The 24,180-nt window shown below is 33.3% G+C and overlaps 1 protein-coding gene across 5 annotated transcripts in view; it reads right to left on the bottom strand.

The window, feature by feature from the left end:
- Window positions 1-16,200, bottom strand: part of ARHGAP32 (Rho GTPase activating protein 32) — a 369,190-nt gene extending 352,990 nt beyond the window's left edge. For 2 of the 5 annotated variants that reach the window (XM_074303810.1, XM_074303812.1), the window contains exons 1-2: window positions 15,184-16,199; window positions 2,183-2,273 (exon numbers count right to left, since the gene is read on the bottom strand). The gene's annotated coding sequence lies outside the window, so the exon portion shown is untranslated. Of the gene's footprint in view, window positions 1-2,182; window positions 2,945-15,183 lie in introns of those variants that run through there. The other 3 variants (XM_074303814.1, XM_074303811.1, XM_074303813.1) reach the window with 2 other exon arrangements.
- Window positions 16,201-24,180: the final 7,980 nt, after the last annotated feature.

Below are 24,180 nucleotides of genomic sequence, written 5' to 3'. Positions count from 1 at the left end.
AGCATTTTTTAAGGAGGGACAAGGTAAAAAAGAGAGAGAGGAAAGAATAATTGGGGGAAAACAGGATAGAGGGAAATACATTTAGCAATATTAACTGTGAAAAAATTTTGAAGCACATTTCTCAGAGTCTCATTTCTCATTCATTCACTTCATTACAACAATTATTAACATAAAACCCCCTGCTATGTCCCAATACCAAACACCACTCTTCGTTTGATCAGTAATAATCACAGCAGTTCTTCTTCTCCTATCTCTGCCAGTTCTAACTGCTGGAATCACTATACTTCTCACAGATCGCAACTTAAATACAACATTCTTTGACCCAGCTGGGGGGGGCGATCCAATCCTTTATCAACACCTATTCTGATTCTTTGGGCACCCAGAAGTATATATCCTCATCCTACCAGGTTTTGGTATTATTTCACACATTGTAACATACTATGCAGGTAAAAAAAACCTTTTGGCTATATAGGAATAGTATGAGCTATAATATCAATTGGCTCAAATACATGGAGAAATAAGTAAAATTTACAAAAATAGAAGCCATTTCCCAATTAATAAATGAGGAAGAGATATGAATCAGATGAAGCCATCAAAGTTCTCTATCACCAAATGATTTAAATTGCTACTGACTGGAAGAATGCAAATTAAAACAATTCTTCGGTATTAATTCATACATATTAGACTGGCTAACATGACAAATGACAGAATGACAAGGAGAATGACAAATGTTGGAGGGCATATGGGAAAATGAGACATTAATGCACTGTTGGAAGAATTGTGAACTCATTCAGCCATTCTTTAGAGGAATTTGGAAGTATGCTCAAAAGGCTATAAAACTGTGCATACCCTCTGACCTAGCAGTGCCACTACTGGGTCTCTATCCAAAAAAGAGATAAAAAACAAAAGGGAAAATGGCCTATGTGTATGGAAATATTTATAAACAGCTCTTTTCTGATGGTAGGGAGCTAGAAATCAGTATAATATGTATCAATTGAGGATTGACTGAACAAAGTATGCTACATGACTGTAATAGAATATTAATGTGCTATAAAAAAGATGAACAGATTGCTATCAGAAAAACCTGGACCTACATGAGCTGATGCAAAGTGATTTTTTTTTAAGGCACAGGTATGATCATTTCACCTTCTATTCAAAAAACTCCATAGGCTCCCTATTTTTCACAAAAATAAACTCCTGTGTTTGGAATTTCTAGTTCTTCCTTCCTAATCTAGCCTATTCTTATCTTTTGAAATTTTTTTTATTCCTTTTTTACTTCTTTACAACCTTTACTCCTTTCTACTTACTATCCAATCTGGACAGGACTGACCTTCTTGCAATTCTTTACATATAATACTATACCATACTCCACCTCCCATTCATAAAAGAGAGAAACAACAGAGAGTAAAAGCACTCTAAAGAAAGCTTATCAAGATATTCAACTAAACAAATTCGAAAAGGATGAAAACAGAAACAGGAGTATAATCATAAGAAAAATGGAAAAAAATTATTACACTAAACTGTTTTCTCCATCAAGGATGGTAGAATTACTATGCTTAGACTCTAATATCATGATCTCTCTAATGCCTGTAAAGAACAGAGAAATGGCATTAAATAGAATAAAGATGGTCACAGAAACTGAATTGGATCAACTATTTACAGAAGGATTCAGACATACAAGAAATAACACAATTATGAGGACAGTGAGAGACCAATTTATACAATCTAAAAAAAGAAGATATCAAAGACATGGGGAAAAAATTTGTAATCTTACTGCTTCCAAAAATACAACCAGGAAAACATTAACAATTTCTAATATTCCTACCGGCCTACTTATATAAACTCTTAAAACAAGGTTTGTTATTCACAATTAAGAACACTTTTAATGAAGAAACTAAAAGGAAATCAGTAGGATTTTACAAAGGATGATTAACAATGGACCACACCTTTGCCTCTCATAAATGACCAAAAACGTAGAGAATGTAATATCCCATTGTACTTGTTTTTTGAGGATGAAAAAAAAAAAATCAACTTGGTGAAATGCTCATTTTATAGCAAAGTAATTCCCAACCATATAATAAAATCATTCAAGATCCTTGGAAGATGTAACAAAGATAACATTGTGTAATGATTCTCTGACAATAAATATCAGGCCAGGCATAAAATAGGAAGATATACTTACCAAAAGAATTTTCCACTTTGATGGAGGAGGTCCAGTGCAAAGTTAAGGTCAAAGAAGAATCCCTTATGGGTGTGAGAGCCTCCAGGTGTTCCTGTTTGAGGATAACATGAATGGATGAATGAATGAAGGAACAAACAAATGAAAGAATGAGTGAATGAAAAAATCATTTATTAAGCATTTGCTTTATGCTAAGCATCATGTGTTACATAAAAGAAAAGGCTAGACAATCTCTCCTCTCAAGGAGTTCACTATAATTAGGGAGACAACACATAAAACAAAGTAAAGCTAGATGAAAATTCAATTGGAAAGAAAAGCCTATAAGTCTCAAGGATATAGAAGAGAAGCAAGTAGCCAGGGCTCAGAAGACTTTAAGTTTCAACAGCAGGTTATATGATCGTGTCAGAAATCTGCACTGTCTCATAGCTAGACAGATGCCTAGTGATCACCCATCTCAAAGGAAGGAATATCAAGTTAGTGATTCATATTCATTCATAAGCTACATTCATATAGCTTAGTTCTGAAGTAGACTAGATGGGTCATAAATTCCCCCAGCTTAAAGAAGGGAAAAGTAACAGGGGGGAAATGTACTCTGGGTGGTAGTGAGTCTTCCCAGCATTGTAGTGATTATTATATCAATCCCCAAGATACAGCAGAACTTCCTGAAGAGATCAGTAATCATTCAAATGAATCTAATCTATTCAAAAGCATAGAAAAAACCAAATGGATGAACACTTTCTATTGCCTAGATTTCAACATGCATTTTTTACAGAAATCTCATAAAGTTTTTGGGGGGAAAAAAAAAAATAAATATATATATATATATATATATATATATATATATATATATATATATATATATATATATATATATATATATATATTTAATACAAAAACAATGGACAATGAGCTGGGCCCAGAGTACAAGAGGAGAAAAGTGGGCTGGATTTCTTTTGTAAAACTGAAAAGCACTTCTGCTCGCCCCAGTTTCCCATAAAAAGGCCTGTCTTTTTAATAAATGCATTTTACCAATTTTGCAGATATGCAGACAAATGTGGAATGCTGCCACTTTTGAAGAACTAAACAGGATAATCACACCAAAAGCAACATAAAGGATTGTGGTATGAATAGGCTGCAACTCCAAAGATCAGGAATAAAAAATGCCAAAGAATAATTATATGACAGAAAGAAAAGATGGATTGGTCACTTGTTGATATGGAGGGATGACAGGTCTATGATCAGAGTGCTCTACTCACTCATATCCTAAAGGTATTGGGGGAAAGAGAAGGCATCAATCAAGCATATTGGATATACCCTATACCCCAACTCCCATTCTGGGAAACTTCTGATAGGACATAGAGAAGCATTACACAAGATAGATAGAAAGAGACTTATGGCAATCTGCAACCTTAGAGAGAACACTCAAATCAATGAGTTAACTAATCATTCAAGTATTGAAATATGGAATGTAAAATTTCTTTCCCCTTTAAAGAAATTGCTCATAGTAACCAGTATGTAGAAAAATGCTTCTTTGGATTTCATGACTGGCCCTAAAACTAAGCTCAGAATGGAACCAATTTACAAAGGGATACTTTAGCTCCACATCATTTCATTCTCTTCTTATTCCCACCTATACACACACAGACACACACACACATTTTAGGGTTTGAGAAACACTAATCCTGGTCATTTACTAGAAGGCATAGAAAATATGATACTGAATAAGACAGAGTAGGGATTCCTCACTGTACACAGTAACAGCAATATTTTGTGATGATCAACTATAACAAGGCTTACCTCTTCTCAGCAACATAGTAATCCAAGACAATTCCAATAGACTTGAAATAGAAAATGCCATTCACATATAGAAAGAGAACTATGGAAACTAAGCAAATCAAAGCATACTATATTCACTTTGTTTTTTTCTTTCTTGTGATTTTTCCCTTCAGTTCTGATTTTTCTTTTACAACATGGTTAATGTGGAAATGTTTAAAATGATTGTACATGTAACCTTTATCAGATTGCTGTCTTTCTTGGGGAGAGGAGAAAAAAGGGAGAGGAGAAAAAAATCAGAACTCAAAATCTTACAAAAATGAATGTTGAAAACTATCTTTACAGGTAATTGGAAAAAATAAAATATTATTAAGTGGGGAAAATAAAAAATAATAATAAGAGAATAGGCGTTCCTTATTCTATTGTCTATTAAATTAGGGATTTCAAAAAATATGTTTTGGTAACTGTTTCAAAATAATTGGTTTCCTTTACAACCTTATTTTATTCTACACACTTAAAAACATTATTCTGAGAAGGGATACATAAGCTTCATTAGACTGTTAAAGGAATCCATGATGGAAAAAAAAAAATCTTCCCCTATAGCTTACCAACAAGTTAAGCTTTCCCAGCATAAACCCTCCGTTTTCATATCTAGTCACCTTATTTTCTCCTCACTTCCAACTCAATCACTACCCATCCCTCTCTAATCCCCAAATTCTAAGAAAAATGTTTCATGTTTTCTGGTACGTCTGACATTATTTTGATCAGCTATTATTTTTAAGACCAATAGACTCTATTTCCTTTTTGTCCTCTGGTTGCAAGAAATTTTTAAATAAAAATTTCTTGAAATAGGATGTCTAGATTCCAAGATAGTCCAATATTTCTTAATTTTTTTCATTGATTTGTTTTACAAATCAGTTGTTTCTTGCATTCTTAGATTTTTTTCTATTTTGTTCAGCCTTTTGTTAATATTTCTTTTCTCATGAAGTTAACTGACATATTTGATCATTCTCATCTTCAAGGGCTTTGCTGGCTGGACATGGTTTTGTACCTCTTGTGCAATGTCATTAACGCTCTAATTCTTTTTTTCACATCTCTCTTTTCCAATTTTTTTCTTCAAGTAATTTCATTTCATCTATTAAAACTTTTTTTAAGTCTTAAATAAAATATTAGCAAAAAGATTACAGAAAATCATCTGCAGGATAATACACCATGACCAAGTAGGATTTATACCAGGAATGCAGGGCTGGTTCAATATTAGGAAAACTATTAGCATAATTGACCTACGTATAACCAAATTAACAAAAACCATATGATCATCTCAATAGATGCAGAAAAAGCATTTGATAAAATCCAACATCCATTCCTATTAAAAATACTTGAGAGTATAGGAATAAGTGGAGTATTCCTTAAAATAGTCAGCAGCATCTATTTAAAACCATCAGTAAGCAGCATATGTAATGGGGATAAACTGGAACCATTCCCAATAAGATCAGGAGTGAAACAAGGTTGTCCACTATCATCACCATTACTATTCAATATTGTATTAGAAATGCTAGTTTCGGCAATAAGAGTTGAGAAAGATATTAAAGTAATTAAGAATAGGCAATGAGGAAACCAAATTATCACTCTTTGCAGATGATAATGATGGTATACTTAGAGAACCCCAGAGATTCTACTAAAAAATTATTAGAAATAATCTACAACTTTAGCAAAGTTGCAGGATACAAAAATAAACCAATATAAACCATCAGCATTCTTATATATCACTAGCAGAATGCAACAGTTAGAGATACAAAGAGAAATTCAATTTAAAATAACCGCCCATAATATAAAATATTTGGGAATCTGTCTGCCAAGGGAAAATCAGGAACTATATGAGCAAAACTAGAAAACACTTTCCACAAAAATAAAGTCAGATCTAACCAACTGGAAAAATATTAAGTGCTCTTGAATAGGTCGAGCAAATATAATAAAGATGCAGCAAGTATAATAAAGACAATACTACCTAAGCTAATCTATTTATTTAGTGCTATACAAATCAGACTCCAAAAAACTATTTTAATGACCTAGAAAAAATAACAACAAAATTCATCTGGAAGAACAAAAGGTCAAGAATTTCAAGGGAACTAATGAAGAAAAAAAATCAAATGAAGGTGGCCTAGATGTACCAGATCTAAAACTAAATAAATAAATAAATAAAACTAAATAAAATAAAGCAGCGATCACCAAAACCATTTGGTATTGACTAAGAAATAGACTAATTGATCAGTGGAATAGGTTAGGTTCACAGGACAAAATAGTCAATAACTTTAATAATCTAGTGTTTGACAAACCCAAAGACTCTAGCTTTTGGGACAAGAATTCACTATATGACAAAAACTGCTAAGAAAATTGGAAATTAGTATGGCAGAAACTAGGCATTGACCCACACTTAACACTGTACACCAAGATAAGGTCAAAATAGGTTCATGATCTAGGCATAAAGAATGAGATTATGAATAAATTAGAAAAACATAGGATCGTTTAGGACCTGTGGAGCAGTAAGGAATTTGTGACCAAAGAAGAACTAGAGATCATTATTGATCACAAAATAGAAATTTTGATTATAACATATTAAAAAACTTTTGTACAAACAAAACTAATGCAGAGAAGATTAGAAAGGAAACAGTAAACTGAGAAAACATTTTTACAGTCAAAGGTTCTTATAAAGACCTTATTTCCAAAATATGTAGAGAATTGACTCTAATTTATAAGAAATCAAGCCATTCTTCAATTGATAAATGGTCAAAGAATGTGAACAATTTTCAGATGAAGAAACTACTTTTAGCCATATGAAAAGATACTCCAAGTCATTATTAATCAGAGAAATGCAAATTAAGACAACTCTGAGATACCACTACACACCTCTTAGATTGGCTAGGATGACAGGTGTATTATCCTGCGGATGACAGGAAAAGGTAATGCTGAATGTTGGAGGGAATGTGGGAAAACTGGGACACTAATGCATTGTTGGTGGGATTGTAAATACATCCAGCCATTCTGGAGAGCAATGTGGGACTATGCTCAAAAAGTTATCAAACTGTGCATACCCTTTGATCCAGCAGTACTACTACTGAGCTTATATCCCAAAGAGCTCTTAAAAGAAGGAAAGGGACCTGTATATGCAAAAATGTTTGTGGCAGCCCTTTTTGTAATGGCTAGAAACTGGAAACCGAATGGATGCCCATCAATTGGAGAATGGCTGAATAAATTGTGGTACATGAATGTTATGGAACATTATTGTTCTGTAAGAAATGACCAGCAGGAAGATTTCAGAAAGGCCTCAAGAGACTTACATGAACTGATGCTGAGTGAAATGAGCATTATATACTTCTTCAACAATATTATATGATGATCAATTCTGATGGACGTGGTTCTCTTCAACAGTGAGATAAACCAAATCAGTTCCATTTGTTCAATAATGAATAGAACCAGCTACACCCAGTGAAAGAACTCTAGGAAATGAGGGTGAACCACTCCCTCTGTTTTTCCAATCCCTCTGTTTTTATCCACTTGCGTTTTTTATTTCCTTCTCAGGTTAATTTTACCTTATTTCAAAGTCCAATTCTTCTCATACAGCATGTATGGATATGTATACATATATTGTATTTAACATATACTCTAACATATTTAATATGTATTGGTCTATCTGCCATCTGGGGAAAGGAAAGGGGAAAAGGAGGGGGAAAGTTGGAACAGGTGGTTTTGTAATTGTTAATGCTGAAAAATTATCCATGCACATATCTTGTAAATAAAAAGCTATAATAATAAAAAAACCATCTTTTTAAACTTTTAGTTCATCTCTTCCAGGAATTCTATTTGAGATTCGTGGCTAAATTGTATTATAATCTGAGGCATTCTCTTCTGCATTTGTGTCTTGAGCTTCCCAAACATCAAAATAGCTTATGATGATGGAATTCTTTTTTTGTTGTTATCTGTCCATTGTTTCAGCCTATTTTTTGACTTTGGACTGAACATGAAGGCTGGGCTCTACCTACATTTCTGGAAAGAAACTGTGGGAAAGTTGTAATGTTGCTTTATTAGAGTATTGAGTGCTGTGTTATTCCTAGATCTCAGAGACAAGCTGTGGATCTGTAAGCTTTCAGTGTTCCCAAAATGATCTGATCCAAGGCAAAGTCCAATTGCTACCTCTCTGGGCTAATGCAAGTTACCAATCTGGGGTTTGTCCAAAGCAAAATACTGCTGGACTTAGCCTCAATCATCTAGCTAGGAAATTCTGCTGGCTCGAAGTAAGAATACCGCAAGATCCCCTTTGGTCTGAGATTCCTGCCCTAGTTATATTTCTGCAAGCAGGACTAGACAATGGAACTGAGATCCTGCTCTGGTCCTGAGGTTTGAGCCAAACTGTTTTTCACTTGCTTCTAAATTTCCTAGTTTCTCTGTTATAAGTCCAAGGCCTCCCTACCCAAGAACATAACACATGTGTTCAAGTCTCCTTAGTTAACTTGGATCTGTAACCCAAAACTGGATGGTAGGTGGCAAAGCTGCTAGTTAGCTGATTAATTCTATCACAGTGTCCCAGTATGGATTTGAAGGTGCCCCACTATGGGTCTGAGACTTTTCCTAGTCTGCATGCTAGCATGTTCCTACCAGATCTTAGATCTCCTCCACCCCCCAACCCTGTATCATCAGACCTCTCTAACTTCCTATGCCAACCTGAATTAGATAAAGGATTCACTGTGACTTTTGCTAAATTTCCCAATCAGGATTTTATCTGATACATTTTCTAAATCTGTTTAGAGAAATTTTGTTAAACTGGAATTCACCTTTATTGCTTCCTGTTATTCCCTACTTTGGCTCCATTCTCTGAAAAGATCAATTTGTCAGCAATAGGAATTATCACTTTGTTACATCAGATCACATAACTTGGTCATTTTGTTGTATAGTAATAATGGATTTCCATTAATCCATCCACTTTAACACATCCAATAAACTATGAACACTTGAGAACTTGGGAATGTAACATGCTGTCGTCTCCACAAGCTGCTAATCGCTCTCTGGGAAGAGATCTGCTGTGTCAACTCAAATCTCTTGGACAGATTCTTCTTCCTGTAGTTCCTATTGTTGTCTCCAAACAGTTGCCGTTAACTCTTGTCCAGAGAAGTGACTTCCCTTCCTGCAGAGAGCCGCGTCAAGCCTGATGTAGAGCAGAGACTTCTCCTATCTCTGGAGTGCTGTCCCCTTTTATCCTCCCAGAGAATGGGCGTGGGATAATGCAAGGGCTTCTGGGAAGAAGTACTCCAACCAATGAGCTTGCTCCTCTTAGAATTCCTAAGGTGTAAACTCCCTTTAAAGGCCCAAACCAAAGGTCTGAGCCAGGGAACTGTCAAGTCACCTTGTAATTGTCCAGACAACTTGAATTCTCACCTTGTCCCTGTCTAGACAACCTGAGTTCTCACCTAGTAATCCTAACATGGGAACATCATCATGCTTACAAGATAGAAAGCTGAAGTGACAAAACTGGAACTTCTATTTATTACAACAAACATTTAATAAGTACCTACTATGATAGCACAGTGGATAGAGTGCTCAAAGACTCATTTTCCTGCGTTCAAATCTGACTTCAGACACTTACCAGTTGTGGGACTCTCAGAAAGTCACTTTACCTTGTTTGCCTCAGTTCCTCATCTATAAATTGAGTTAGAGAAGGAAATGGAAAACCATTCCAGTCAGACACAACTGGAAACAACTAAGCCATAACACACAAAAGCATAGTGCTGAATATACAAAAGTAAAATAAGATATATCCTGATATCAAGACAATGATAATCTAAAATGGAGGGGAGAAATATATACAAAACAACAAAAATAGAACAAACATTTGTTAAATATATATAATACTAAAAGCACTGAACTAAGAGAGGACATACAAATGAGCACAGAACTGGACATATAGAAGTAGGTGAAAAATAAATCTGTGACTTCACTGATAAGAAACATTGCCTAAGCTCCAAGGGTTTAAACTTTAAAAAGTCAGAACTGCAGTGAAAAATTTAAGGAGAAGTATTACTTCTAAATAAAAGGGTAAGGAAACAGAAAAAGCTTCACTGAAATGGTATTTAAGTACTTCCTTAAAAGGAGTAGAATTTCAACAGGTGGGAAAGAGTGGGGGGGGTGTATTATTTTATTAGGAATCAATTTCAAATGTAATTCCAATGTTTTAAACTAACATGAGGAGGCTAGATTTGTGGGAAATGATAAAATGCCAAAACCAAATTTACCTACGCTATAATTCTTCAAGCAAGGCTTGTCTTGTTACTTTTTAGCACAAGGACATCCAAATGCCTATAAAAATTGACCACATTATAAGAAATCCATTTGGGTAGGAGCCACATTAATTTTTTATTCATAAGAACAATATTTCTATTATTTAAAAATATGGATTTTTAAAAGCAACAGTACAATTTTTTTCTTTAATACCTGATTATCATATGAAGAACAATGGGTTTTCAGAGGTTATATTAATAAATTTTAAAATATTGAGCAAATCCTAAGAAGCTACAAATGTTGCAACTGAAGTTCTAATGAATGTATCTCTGTCATCTGAAAACCAGCCTTTAGAATAATATCATCAGCCAGTTAATGAAAGAATGGCAAATTTTCCAGCCAAGGTAACTCTCAAAAACCATCTCCAACTCATTGTGAGGGGGTATAACCTGTATTGATGGAAGCAATATATACATCAATGAAATATTGAAATAAACTATTAAAAAAAAAGTTAATTAACTTTATTCATGCCAAATTACACAGTTACAGGCTTAATGGCATTTCCCCCCAGAAAAAAACAGGTCTAACACAAGCAGGTTAATTTCAGAAACATCTAGAGTTCTATAAAGTGATGCAAAGTAAAGAGAACAGAACCAACACACTGTATGCAGTATCAGCAATACCATAAGATGAAAAACAATGAATGACTTTGCTATTCTCAGAAATACAATGATCTAAGAGAAAGAATTGATAGTTTGCATATAGATTGAATCTACTTTTTGCTTTTTATTTCATTCTTTTTCGTTTGAGTTTTCTTGTACAAAATGACTAATATGGAAATGTCTTACATGATTGCACATGTATTCCAAACTCATACTGGTCTGATCAACTATAGTTGGACACAGTATAACTCAACTATAACAGAATTATGTCATTTTGGTCCTCTTCAAGAAATAAGAAATAAGGACAAGAACCAGCCAATCTATATCTGATTGCTCAGTTTCACGGGGAGAGGAAGAGAAGAAAGGTCATAATCTAGAAAGCAAAACTTTTTTTAATGTTAAAAATGGTTTTAACATGTAATGGAGTAAAACCAAAATGTATATATATATTGTGTGTGCATATATATGTGTATCCACACATACATGTCTATATATGTGTAGAAAATAGATTCTAGTGACTCCTTCTTGACTTTAAAATATACTATAACATTGCTTGGCATTTAAACAACTTGATTGTCTCCCATCCGTAGACTTCACTAAAATGCACTCCCACTTTACCTCTGCTTCTTAGAATATCTCATTTCCTTCAAAACCCAGTGCAAATATTGTTGTTCAGTCATTCCAATCATGTCAGACTCTTCATGACCCCATCTGGGGTTTTCTCAGCAAGATCTTGAAGTAGATTGCCTTTTCCTTCTCAGCACAATGAAGCTTTTTTTGATTTACCCCAATTATTTGTTAGTTTTTTCTTCCATAATCTTCAGTACACTCATATGAGTTCATGTTGTCTTGGCAAATAGAATATAAGCCCCATGAGAGCAAAAAATGTTTTATTTGATTGTCTATTATCAGCACCCAAATTAACATCTGACAAACGATATGTGACTATTGCTAGTTGTTGGAAATCAGTAAGAATACTGGCATTTAAGGAAAATGAACTGCTCTTGAATTGTGGAGCATACTCAATCAAAATATATCCTAATTCTAATTTTTAGATTACTGATAACTCAGTTTTTATTTCAAGCAATTTCATGAAAGGGAACATACTCTCACAGGGCCAGGTATGATTTAAAAACTGATGAATACTTGTTAATCAGATTAAAATTATTTTTGCTAAAAATCTCAAGTGAGCCCCACCAAAGAATCAAAAAGATTATACTTATCCTGATTTGTATGTTAGCCACCCAAGTCTCTAGTAGCTAACATAGTTGTCATTTAATTTTTCTCAGATATAATTGTATTGTGACTCAAGGTTATCACCACACACACATAGGCCATCAAACATATAGTAAAAAGGAGCTTTACAGTAGCACAGAATTTTCAGCAAGGAAACACCACTGGTTTAACCCTTTATCTCAAAACATAAATGGATTTTATCAGATGCTAGCATTTACATAATAATTTGCAAGCATTTATATAGTTCTTTACTATTTTACAATAGTATTCCATTTAATTCTCAAAATAATTTTGGAAACTAAGTGCTATTTTTATCCCCACTTAAAGAAAATGAGGCTAACAGAAGCTAAATTACTTGCCCAGGGTCACACAGCTAGAGTCTAAGGCAGGATTTGAACTCAGATCATCAAATCTCCTCTGTTCCAGTGCTCTACATACTATGCCACCTAATTGTCTTAAGGGTGTACTGATTCTCACAACAGGAGAATATCCAGGTAGGATTCCTCTTGGCCTGGGCTTAAGAGACTATATCAATGGCTGAAATCCTCGTATCCTGAATCAATCAGATCTTGAAGACACTTATGCATTTTTTAGGAAAAAAAAACAAAAACAATCTAGCCTACAAACCTCCCTCAAACCTTGTTCTTTCCCCAAATAGTGAAGTAAGGGGAAACAGGAAAGTTGAGAAGGCCTGAATGAGTTCCAAAACAAAGTAGCTCTATGGTGATATCTGACTATATGGGACAAAAAAAAGCTATACTAGGGGCATCTTATGTCTGGCATTGCCACACACTTTCAATTTAGTAGAATTATACTCAAGACTCAAATTTCTCCTAGCCCAAGTAAAATGTTATCTTTTTGGCACTCATTTTAACATAAGCACTCAAAATTAGATTTATTTGGTGTGATTTAATATCATTAACAAATCATATTTTCATTTTTTCCAGTGGATCTGTGACATTACAATATAAGTACTCCCTCTAGTTGAGATCAGAATCCTCCTACAGCTTTTTATCCAGTTCATGTCCCTGTTCATCCAATCATGTATTTCTTGACTGATATCATGTGGCTACCTATTCAAAGTCCATTGCCCTTTGTTAACTCAAAATTTTTATTCTCTCAGAAAAGTGTTATTCCAATAATTCATAGTAAGACCAGCAGGGAAGGATACTATTCTCAGTTAAATATCAACATAAGGAACATGGTGTCCAACACATATATATGAACACAAACACACACACAAAGAAAGACTTTAAATGGATGGATGTATCCTCAAAACTTAAGAATAAGTCACTCCTGAACTGTATGAAAAGTTTCTTTCTCAACTACAGCAAAAATTATGACTGCCTACTAACTAAGAATACAATAGACAATTTATAAAACATGTTATGAGGTTGTTGAAGAAAATCTTTAGATAGGAGCTATTCTTTAGATTAATATTAAAGGAAAATATTAAATATCTGAATTGATTTTTTAAAACTTATTAAGCACCTATCACTCACTGTCCTAAATCCTGAGGCTTCAGTCCCTAATGTCTTTAATAGAATTTCCATTTTATCAAGAGAAACATGAAAAATATATATAATTTATGTATAAATATAATATATAAAATATAAACAAAATATAATGGAAGGCAAAGGAAAAGTCAAAGCAGAAAACATTAGCAGCTGGGAGGGATGAGGAAAAGTCTTCATATACAAAGTACCTCTTAAGCTCATCTTTGAAAGAAGCTTGGGATTCTAAGATGCAAAGGTAAGAATAGAGAGCATTCTAGGAGGAGGGTACAGCTTGTGTATAATAGCAAAGAGCCAGAAGACTGAATGATGTGTGTGAAGAATGGATCAATTTAAGTGAAATATATACACATACACACACACATACACAAACAGGCACATATGAAAGAGTGACATGCAGCATGTCTGAAAAGATGCTTGGAAGTCAGAAAGAATTTAAACATCAAACAAAAGAATTTATATTTTATCCTTAAGGGAGTAAGAAGCCAGTAAAGATTTTAAATTAGGAAGTAGCATGGGCAGACTTGTAACTTAAAGATACAAGAATATATTAGTACAGAGAAGGAGATGGATGCAAAAGACATTATGGAGGGAGAATCAACAATACTTGGCAACTAACTGGATAATTGTGGTAGGGGGCAATGAGATGTCAATGTTGCCTCCAAGGATGCAAACCAAAGTGATAAGAAATTAGTAGTGCCCTGAACAAAAATAATTTTCAAAAAGGGGTGGGCTTAGGTAGAAAGATAATGAATTCCTCCCATAAAAGCAAAGCAAAATGACAGAAGAGAAAGACATAATGACAAAAATCACAATGTTACTAACAATGACTGCTGCCTTTAAATGTCATGCACAAATGATTCATCCTTCCAGATGGATTTTTATTTTTATTTCACTATTCCTATTTCATCTTCTTAAAGTAAACTAATTCCCTAGCTAGATATGCTACCTAAAACTATGACATATAATGCAAATAAACAGCTAATTATTTGGAAATGAGAAAATTAAGTACCAATACAATTAACTGCACACATCAGAGCTAAATATTTGATTACTAAGCACTGGAATTATTAATTAGTGAAAACTGTACTATTTTAAACTTGACATAGTTTACTGAATTCAAAAAAAAATCATCTACTGTTTCTACATGTGTGAAAAATCTATAATTGATCAAAGGTCCTTATTTGTGCCTTTTAAAGATCAAGAGGACCGCTGCCAAAATCTCACCCAAGTAGCAGATGATCTAGCAAGAAGGGGATTAAAATTTTCTAGCCCCATTTCTATATTTCTGGCCTAAATACAGCCCATTGACAATTTTCAAAGTTTGCCATAAGGTACAAGAGATTTAATCTACTGTGAAATCCTTGCATAATGTAGGCAACCTTAATTCTTCCTTACAATGGTAATCTAGTTCTCTTCCTTCCTTAGGCTTCAGGTGATTTCAACTTGAATTGATAGACATAGGAGTAGGGAAGGATGGGAATGAAGGAGAAACAAGGATAGGACTTAAAAGAAAAGAAAAGACAAGGTAATAGTGTAACTATCTTACTATCCTTGCTCTTCTTGCAACCTCCTGTGATAGTAGATATGGATTGTGTAGAAAGCCACTGTAAAGTTCTTCTGAGCGCCATTCAAAACTGCAAAATAGAATCAATTCCTTTCTGGTAAATAAATTAAATTATCCTGGGTTTGAAGTTAGAGGATATTAAATTAAAAACATTCCTTGTTAAACTGCAATCAAAAAATTCCAAATTTCTTCAAACCACATCACAATGTGCATTTATAGCAAGATGAACACCCACTTGATCTTACTTTTAATTTTTATGTGGTCTCACTTTTTTTTCCCAATAGATTTGGTAGTTTTAGTAGATTTAATACAGTGTGGCTTATGGCATCAGAAAGGATTTTATGTGGTTCATTTTTGGCAGTTATGAACTTTCAAAACATTTTTCATATTATTTGCCACAGGGATAAAATGTAAATGATCAAGCACTATAAAATTAGAAGGCCAAAACCACCACTCCTCCAATTAGCAGCTAAAGATCAATATTCTAATTGTTTCCTTTTCACATTTCCATCTGAATAACTTCAGAAAGAAATATTTTAAAAGAGATAAAGTTTTCTAAAATATTTTCTTTGTAGTAATGAATTATAAAAAAATATTATGTCCCAAATTTTAAATGGGGTTTTTATTTCCTGTCTTTACACATACTGAAGAACTAATAGCTGGATTGTTCTCTCACTCCCAAATCATTATTTACCATTCACTGAAATTATATCATTCGTTATTTTCTACCTTGAGTATTTGCACTAGTCATAAGCAAAACAAGGCACAAATATATCATTATTCTGAGAGCAAAAAGCTCTGTTTAACGTGGAATTGGGTACATCATCTTTGTAAACAAATTGCTTTAATCACTGAGCAGTATGGGTGATAATATGCAAACCAAAAATAAAAAAAGATGCACAGTTTTTCCAGAAATGTGGAATCTTGAATATACAATACCAATAATTTCAAGGCTCTTCAGTGTCAATTTCACTATTATCTTGTACAAAAAAAAAAAAAAATTACTATTATCCACTCTAAGATTAAGATTCTCTATTTGCAAAGTGGTTTTACTAATATTTCTTCAATAAGGTATGTTAGAATATTAATGGCAATGGCCACACTATATGAAATGAAAAAGAATACTATTATTCTTATTTCCTCACAAAAAAAATAACAATCTTATGGATATAGATTTCATTCGCTGATTACTGCCTGACATACTCAAGTAGCAAAAAAGCTAGGGAATTAGTGTGACCCAGAAACAGAAGGGCTTTTCAATACATAGAGCTTAAATATAGCTTTGGCAAAGAACACAGAAAAAATTGCAGGGGAAGGAGCCACAAGCATCTCTACTAGTCTTGTAAATTCACAAAAGGATAGTAATTTTTGTTGCATTTCTAACTACAAAAGCAATATCTGTAATGAGTAGCAGTTTTGGATATGAATATCTAATTAGACTTTAGTGTAAAGACAATAATTTTTTCTGAAGCCAGAAAGAATTTCTTCCAATTAGAGACTGGGTTGTTTTTTGTTTTCTTAGGGGAGGAGGATTTTTTTTTCCAGTGGGGTCATTTAACAGTTCTGGAGAAAGGAGGCAGAAAGTAGATCCTTAGTCTACAGGCAGCTTTTCCCATTCTTAAACAATTCCTCAGTTCAGATTCACAGCCACAAAGTTCAAAGGTCACTGGAGTCTTTGTACTCAATTCCATGGTAGTTACAAACAAACTTTTGTTCTTATTTCTTCAATGAAATGGGCTGCAACAACTACACTGATTGAACTTTACATCTGAAGCTTATTTGAGCATTACTCAGCTGAAGAACCATAGTACTTCATTCAACCATAAATGATTAAATTTTTTTTCAAATAAAATAATTTGTTTACTAAATCACCTATGCTTTTAATCATATAAATGTACCCCCCCCAAAAAAAATTCCAAGAACCTCTCAACAAAATACCATTTTCTTTTAACATTACCATGGTAAAGATTTTGGTTTTTTCATGTTAAGCCATCCAGATCATTCAGTCAATAAGCATTTATTAAGTTTACTCTAAGGCAGAAACCATACTAAGCACTGGGAATGATACAAAGAAACAGAGATTGTCCCTGCCCTGAAGAAGCCCACAACTTTATCAGTGAAATAACATGCAAACAACTATGTGCAAACCAAATTATAAACAGGAAAGGAAGGCACTAAAACTGAGAGAACAGAGAAGAAACTAGGATCCTATTCCTATAGAAGGTAGAATGTGGGCTGGGATTTGAAGGAAATCAAAGATGCCAGAAGGCAGAGATGAAGAACAACATTCCAGGTGACAGCTATGAAAATGCCCAGAACTGAGAAATGTCTTTTTCAAGGAATATCAGCAAAGAGGTTAATATCACCATTTCAAAGAATGAAGGGGAGGTGGGGGAGAGGAGGGAGTATGAAAGGCTTTGAATACACCCAAAAGAAGTTAATATTTGTTTCCTAAAGGCCAAAACCAAAAACCCTTTTATGTAAATTTTTCAGTATATGAAGACAGATCTAAAAATATTTCTTAAAATGACACTGCATCTAAATAATATTTATAAAATGTTATTTTACATAAATATTTATACAAATAAAATATATTTGCAAACAATTTTAAAATTATATTTTAAAATTATTCTATGAAAGAAAGGAATTTTTATGCAAATGTACCATCCTAAAGCCATCAGATCTATTTCATTTCATGTCCTGACAGTACAGTAATATAAAATAGAAATTTTCTTTATTGTGTATATCCTACAGACTTGCTTTAAAAAATAAAGTCTCCATTTACTTATCTGAATGTGCTACATAACATCAGTCTTCAAAGTTGTTATGAAAAGCAATATGAAGTGTCTATATTGCAATGATATTTCAAGTACTAACATGAAAACTTTACCTAAGGATCTCTTAAAATAGGTGTTAAGGAAATAAAATTAATTAAACTCCAGAAAATCTCTCAAAATTTAACCAATATGATGATATATGTTCCAAAACGATACTATGCAGAAATAAAATATAACAAATTATATGATTTTAATAGAATCAGTAGAAAGAAATCTTGGGAGTCCCAACTGGGACACTTTCTGAGTGCTAAAAACAAATAAATGGACTGAAGATTATAAATTCTAGCAGAAAGAAAAGCTAAGGAAAGGTTTTATTCACATACCCAAAACTTTCCAGAATGGTTCTTGACAATAAAATTCTTCTCAAATGAATATTAGTTTAACATTTTCTGAATCCCAACAATGTGTTAAATTCCACAGTCCTCCAAGGAAAGAGGCTCCATTAATTCCAAAAAAGATAATTAGGTTTAAAATAAGGAAAGAAACAAAATTGAAGGTGGTCATTCCATTTGCCAGAGGAAGAAACAGATCAGAAGTGTGTAATTCAGACAATTCAACACAGGGACTAAGATTGCTTTAGACAAGTTTAACAAGAATTTGAAGATAAAGGAAAAAAAAGAACTTAATTTTATGAACAGAGGAAAATGATTCTAAAACCTTCTTACATACATTTCCATAAGTTATGGCAAGATTCCTAAGTCACCATTGTCTTCATTTGTAGAAATACCTCAAATTCCACAGAAAAAGAAATGGGATTTGAAGGGAAAGGAGAGAAAATTAAGAAAGAATAATAGCAAGAAGGGAATAGAAGAGCTGTAAACAAAATGAACTCTTTGATCCCAAATCAGGGATTAAAAGAGAAAAAAACATAAAAAATTTAAGGGGGTGACTTGGATTGCCTCTTATACAACTGTGGAATAGCTGTACAAAATGTAATAAAAAAATTAATGCAAAGGATTATTATGCTATGATAAATGATGAAAGAAATTATTTGAACAATAGGAATAATGATTTATTATAGGGACATCAGAACTCTGATATAAGCATGTTACCTATCTCCAAACAGAGATGTGATGGATACAAAATATAGAAAATAGAAAATTTGTTAGACATGATTACTTCATGGATTTACTTTGGGTAACTCTCCTTATGTTACAAGATTTTTACCTCCTTTCACTTTTTTAATTGGTAGGAACAGAAATAGTCATGAAAAAAGAGAATAATCTTTTTGTAATATATTTTAATAATGCACAAGAGAACAGAAGTTCAGAAGGAAATACAGACAAGCAGGACAATTTTGAAAGTAACATGCAAAACATACTTTTAAAAAGAAAAGAGTATGAAGGGAATTTTCACACTATCATAAAGAATTCTCTTTAATGTTCTGTTTTATGTACTAAAAAGTTTTTTTGTGGCAAAGTTCAGAATTTTAAAATAAATTTTTAAAAATTATAAAGGGAAGAAACAAAAATTATAAAGGGAAGGAACAAAAATAGAAGAGATAGATGAGGAAAGGGAAGGTTAATGATCCAAGGGTCAAACTTCCAGAAAAGAAGAGAGTGGAGATATTCAAGCTTGCAAGAAAAATGTGCAACATTAGCAAAGGAAAAAGTCATCTCTTTATCAGAGACTGAAATATGATGTGAATTTTGAAGCATTGAGTACAGGGAGTACACACACAAAAAAAAAAAAAAATTAAAATAAGTTCCTGTAGAGATTGTGGATTAATGCCAGTCAAAAAAAAAAAAAAAAAAAAAAAAAAAAAGGATCACTACACAAAAGTAAGACCACAGGTGAGAATCCATAGCAAATTTTTGATGAACTGACTTGACACAATATGATTTTTTCCAGCAGTATTTATTTGTCCTCTATTATAATTAGAAATATTACTTTGGGAAGGCATAAGCAGCAAAAAGACAAGTAAGTAAAAGAGAATTGAAGGAAATAAGCATTTATGGCGCAATGCATAGTATATTGCCCAAATTCAGAATATCTAAAATCTGGCCTCAGACACTTCTACTTGTGTGACTATGAGCAACTAATTTACCCTGTTTTTCTCAGTTCCTCATTTGTAAAATGGGGACACAAAGGAAAATGGCAAAGCAACTTCGGTATCTTTACCACCAAGAAAAGATCATAGGGTCACATGGATTTGGGCACAAGTGAATATCAACAACAAAATTTAAGATTTGGGGGCAGCTTGATGGCACAATGAATGGAGTACCAAGCCTGGAGTCAGAAAGATTTCTCTTCCTGAGTTCAAATCTATCATCAGATACATACTATGTAACCCTGGACAAATCATTTAACCCTGTTCACCTCAAGTTCTTCACCTGTAAAATAAACTGGAGAAGAACTAGCAAGCCACACCACTATCTGTCAGCAAGAAAACCATAAATTAGGTCATGAAGGTTCAGAAGGGATTAAGCTACTGAACAACAAGAAAAACAACAAAAACATTATGAAGTACTACAGTCCCAGTACTCTATTCATTCTGCAACTTGTTAGAGCTACAAAAATAGGAGACTATAAATTACAGAGATGGTACTGGTCTCCATTGCCAGGTCACGTTTCAGGCCAGAAGTTTCTTACATAGATGAAATTATAAGTAGGATCAAAGAAAATTGGCATTAGCTTTTTTTAAAACTGTCATAACATACTATTGATTCACATTGAGCTTAAAATTCACTTAAATCTTCAGATTTTTTAAAGCTAAATTGCTTGCTACTGAGCCCCTATTACCCAATCTTTCTGAAGCTACTGAAGTTTTTTTTGTTTTTTGATTTTGGGGGTTTTTTTCTTTTCCATGTATTTTTTAATTGAAGCTTTTTACTTTCAAAACATATGCAAGGATAATTTTTCACCATTGACCCTTGCAAAACCTTGTGTTTTAATTTTCCCCCTTTCCCCCACCCCCTCTCCTAGATGGCAAATAATTCAATATATGTTAAACATGGTAAAAAATTATATGTAAATCCAATATAGGTATATGTATTTATACAATTATCTTGCTACACAAGAAGAATCAGATCAAAAAGGAAAAAAAATGAGAAAGAAAATAAAATTAATGCAATAAAAGAAATGAAAATCTATGTTGTGGTCCATACTCAGTTCCCACAGTCCTCTCTCTAGGTGTAGATGGTTTTCATCATCACAAGATTATTGGAACTGGCCTGAATCATCTCATTGCTGGAGAGAGCCATATACATTAAAACTGATCATCATATAATCTTGCTGTTGCCATGTACAATAAAATCCTGGTTCTGCTCATTTCACTTAGCATCAGTTCATGTAAGTCTCTCCAGGGCTCTCTGAAATAATCCTCTTAATCATTTCTTATAGAAAAATAATATCCCATAACACTTATATACCATAACTTATTCAGCCATTCTCCAGTTGATGGGCATCCACTCTGTTTCTGGCCACTACAAAGAGAGCTGCCACAAACATTCTTGCACATACAGGTCCCTTTCCCTCCTTTAAGATATCTTTGATATAATCCCATGAGAAACACAGCTGGATCAAAGGGTATGCACAGTTTGACAACTCTTTGAGCATAGTTCCAAATTGCTCTCCAGAATGGTTGGATCCATTCACAATTCCACCAACAATGCATCCGTGTCCCAGTTTTCCCCACATCCCCTCCAACATTATGCATTATCTTTTTCTGTTATACTCATACCTCTCAGATTGGCTAAGATATCTCAGAGTTGTCTTATTTTGCATTTCTCTGAATTAACAGTGATTTAAAACATCTTTTCACATGACTAGAAATTTTTTCAATTTCTTCATCTGAAAATTGTTCATATTCTTTGACCATTTAGCAATTGGAGAATGGCTTGAATTCTTCTAAATTTGAGTTAATTCTCTTTATATCTTACAAATAAGGCTTTTTAATACATTGTTGGCGGAACTGTGAACAGATTCAGCCATTCTGGAGAGCACTTTGGAACTATGCTCAAAAGGTTATCAAAATGTGCATACCCTTTGATCCAGCAGTGTTATTACTGAGCTTATATCCCAAAGAGATGTTAAAGAAGGGAAAGGGACCTGTTTGTGCAAGAAGGTTTGTGGCAGCCCTTTTTGTAGTAGCCAGAAACTGGAAACTGAGTGGATGCCCAACAGTTGGAGAATGGCTGAATAAGTTATGGTATATGAGTGTTATGGGATATTATTGTTCTACAAGAAATGATTAGGAAGATGATTTCAGAGAGGCCTAGAGACACTTACATGAACTGATACTGAGTGAAATGAGCAGAACCAGAAGACCACTGTGCACAGCAACATCAGTATTATACAACAATCAATTCTGATGAATGTGACTCTTTCCAACAATGAGATGACTGATGCCAGTTCCAATGCTCTTCTGATGAAGAGAACCATCTACACACAGAGAGAGTACTGTAGGAACTGAATGTGGATCACAACATAACATTCTCACTCATTTTGTGTTGTTTGTTTGCATTTTGTTTTCTTACTCATTTACTTTCCTTTTTGATCTGATTTTTCTTGGACAGCAAAAGAATTGTATAAATGTTCACACATATTGGATTTAATATATATTTTAACATGTATAACATATATTGGATTGCTTGCCTTTTAGGGGAGAGAGTGGAAAGAAGGAGGGAAAAATCTGAAACACAAATTATTCCTGCATATGTTTTGAAAATAAAAAGCTTTTTTAAAAAATGAAAAGAAATTAAGCCTTTATCAAAATCCTTAGATGTAAAAATATTTTCCCACTTTATTGCTTCCTTTCTGATCTTGTCTGCATTAGTTTTGTTTGTACAAAAACTTTTTAACTTAATATAATCAAAATTACTTATCTGTTGTTCAATATTGAGTTTCAGTTCTTCTTTGGTCACAAATTCCTTCTGAAGTTGATTTTTTTAAACCCAAATCTAAGACACATCTATACCTATTAAATTAAATAATATTATGTTTGACTTAATATTTTAACCCATTAAGAACTTTTTGCATACTGAACCTATCATGTGATGTTTTTGCTATCCATTCAGCTTCTGTCTTACCTGAATATTTGATAAATATATCTAATCCTTAGTCTAAATCACAGATAAAAATGCCTGTAATGAAGTGTCTCTGGGGTACTCCATTAAAGACCTTCTTTCAAGACCTCTGTCTATTTTAATTCATTTACAATTTCTTTACAAGGGGAGAGACAAAGAAGAACTTAAAGTGTGGAGAAATAAATGTGATTTGTGTCCTTTCCACACCTTCTCATCATCATCACCAAGCTATTTCATTATCCTTCCCATTGGATCACTACATAAAAATATGTAGAAAACACATATTTTGAATAATCACATTTCTCCAGAAATCCAAAGACTTTGTACCTTCCAACTCTGAAGATAGATCTTTATTTAATATAGCTAGAGATGTAATTACAAATAATATGGGTCAAATGCCTAAATGAACACTGGCCTCAGCAGTTACCTGACAGCATATTTTACTGGAAAAGTTCTTTTCCATTTCTATTTTCATCATTTGCCATTTTATCATAACTGTAAAAGAATTTGAAGGCATGACCTCCTGGACAATATAAATCTTTTTTTCTATAAAATTAGTCAAAGTCTGAAACAACCTTTTCTCAAGTTTTTTTTGGTCTTCAGATTATCATCCACCTCCAGACTCTTAATATATTGAATTGCCTGCACTATTCAAATACAATTGATAATTTTTGCATCACTAACAAAAACAACCAAAATCATTTTGTGATCTTTCCTTCGGTCTTTTAACCAACCAGCACATTTTCTCAAAGGAGTTAAAAAACTATTAAGAGTGATCTAAAAAATTTAGAGGGGGAAAGGTAAACAAAAAAATGACACCATAAACAACATTAAATATTATACGTTAATATTACTTTAACTTTAAGATTGCTAACAGGTAACATCTATAGTTCTTTAAAGTTAGCAACAATGTTTTACAAGTATTATATCATTTGATCCTCACAACCACCCTGAGAAGTAAGTGCTATTATTATGCCTATTTTACAGATGAAGAAACTGAGGCAAAGAGTTTAAGTGACTTACTCAGAGACACAGAGCTAGAAATTGACCTTGTAATGGTCTGTTAAAGGATCCCCTGAAGTTCTTCCTGAGTTGCCATATTTTCCAGAAATACT

Source organism: Sminthopsis crassicaudata, chromosome 3 (genome assembly GCF_048593235.1).
Source record: "Sminthopsis crassicaudata isolate SCR6 chromosome 3, ASM4859323v1, whole genome shotgun sequence".
Lineage (NCBI taxonomy): Eukaryota > Metazoa > Chordata > Mammalia > Dasyuromorphia > Dasyuridae > Sminthopsis > Sminthopsis crassicaudata.
The sequence above is the reverse complement of the archived record's forward strand: the minus strand, read 5'-3'. Positions and strand labels throughout refer to the sequence as shown.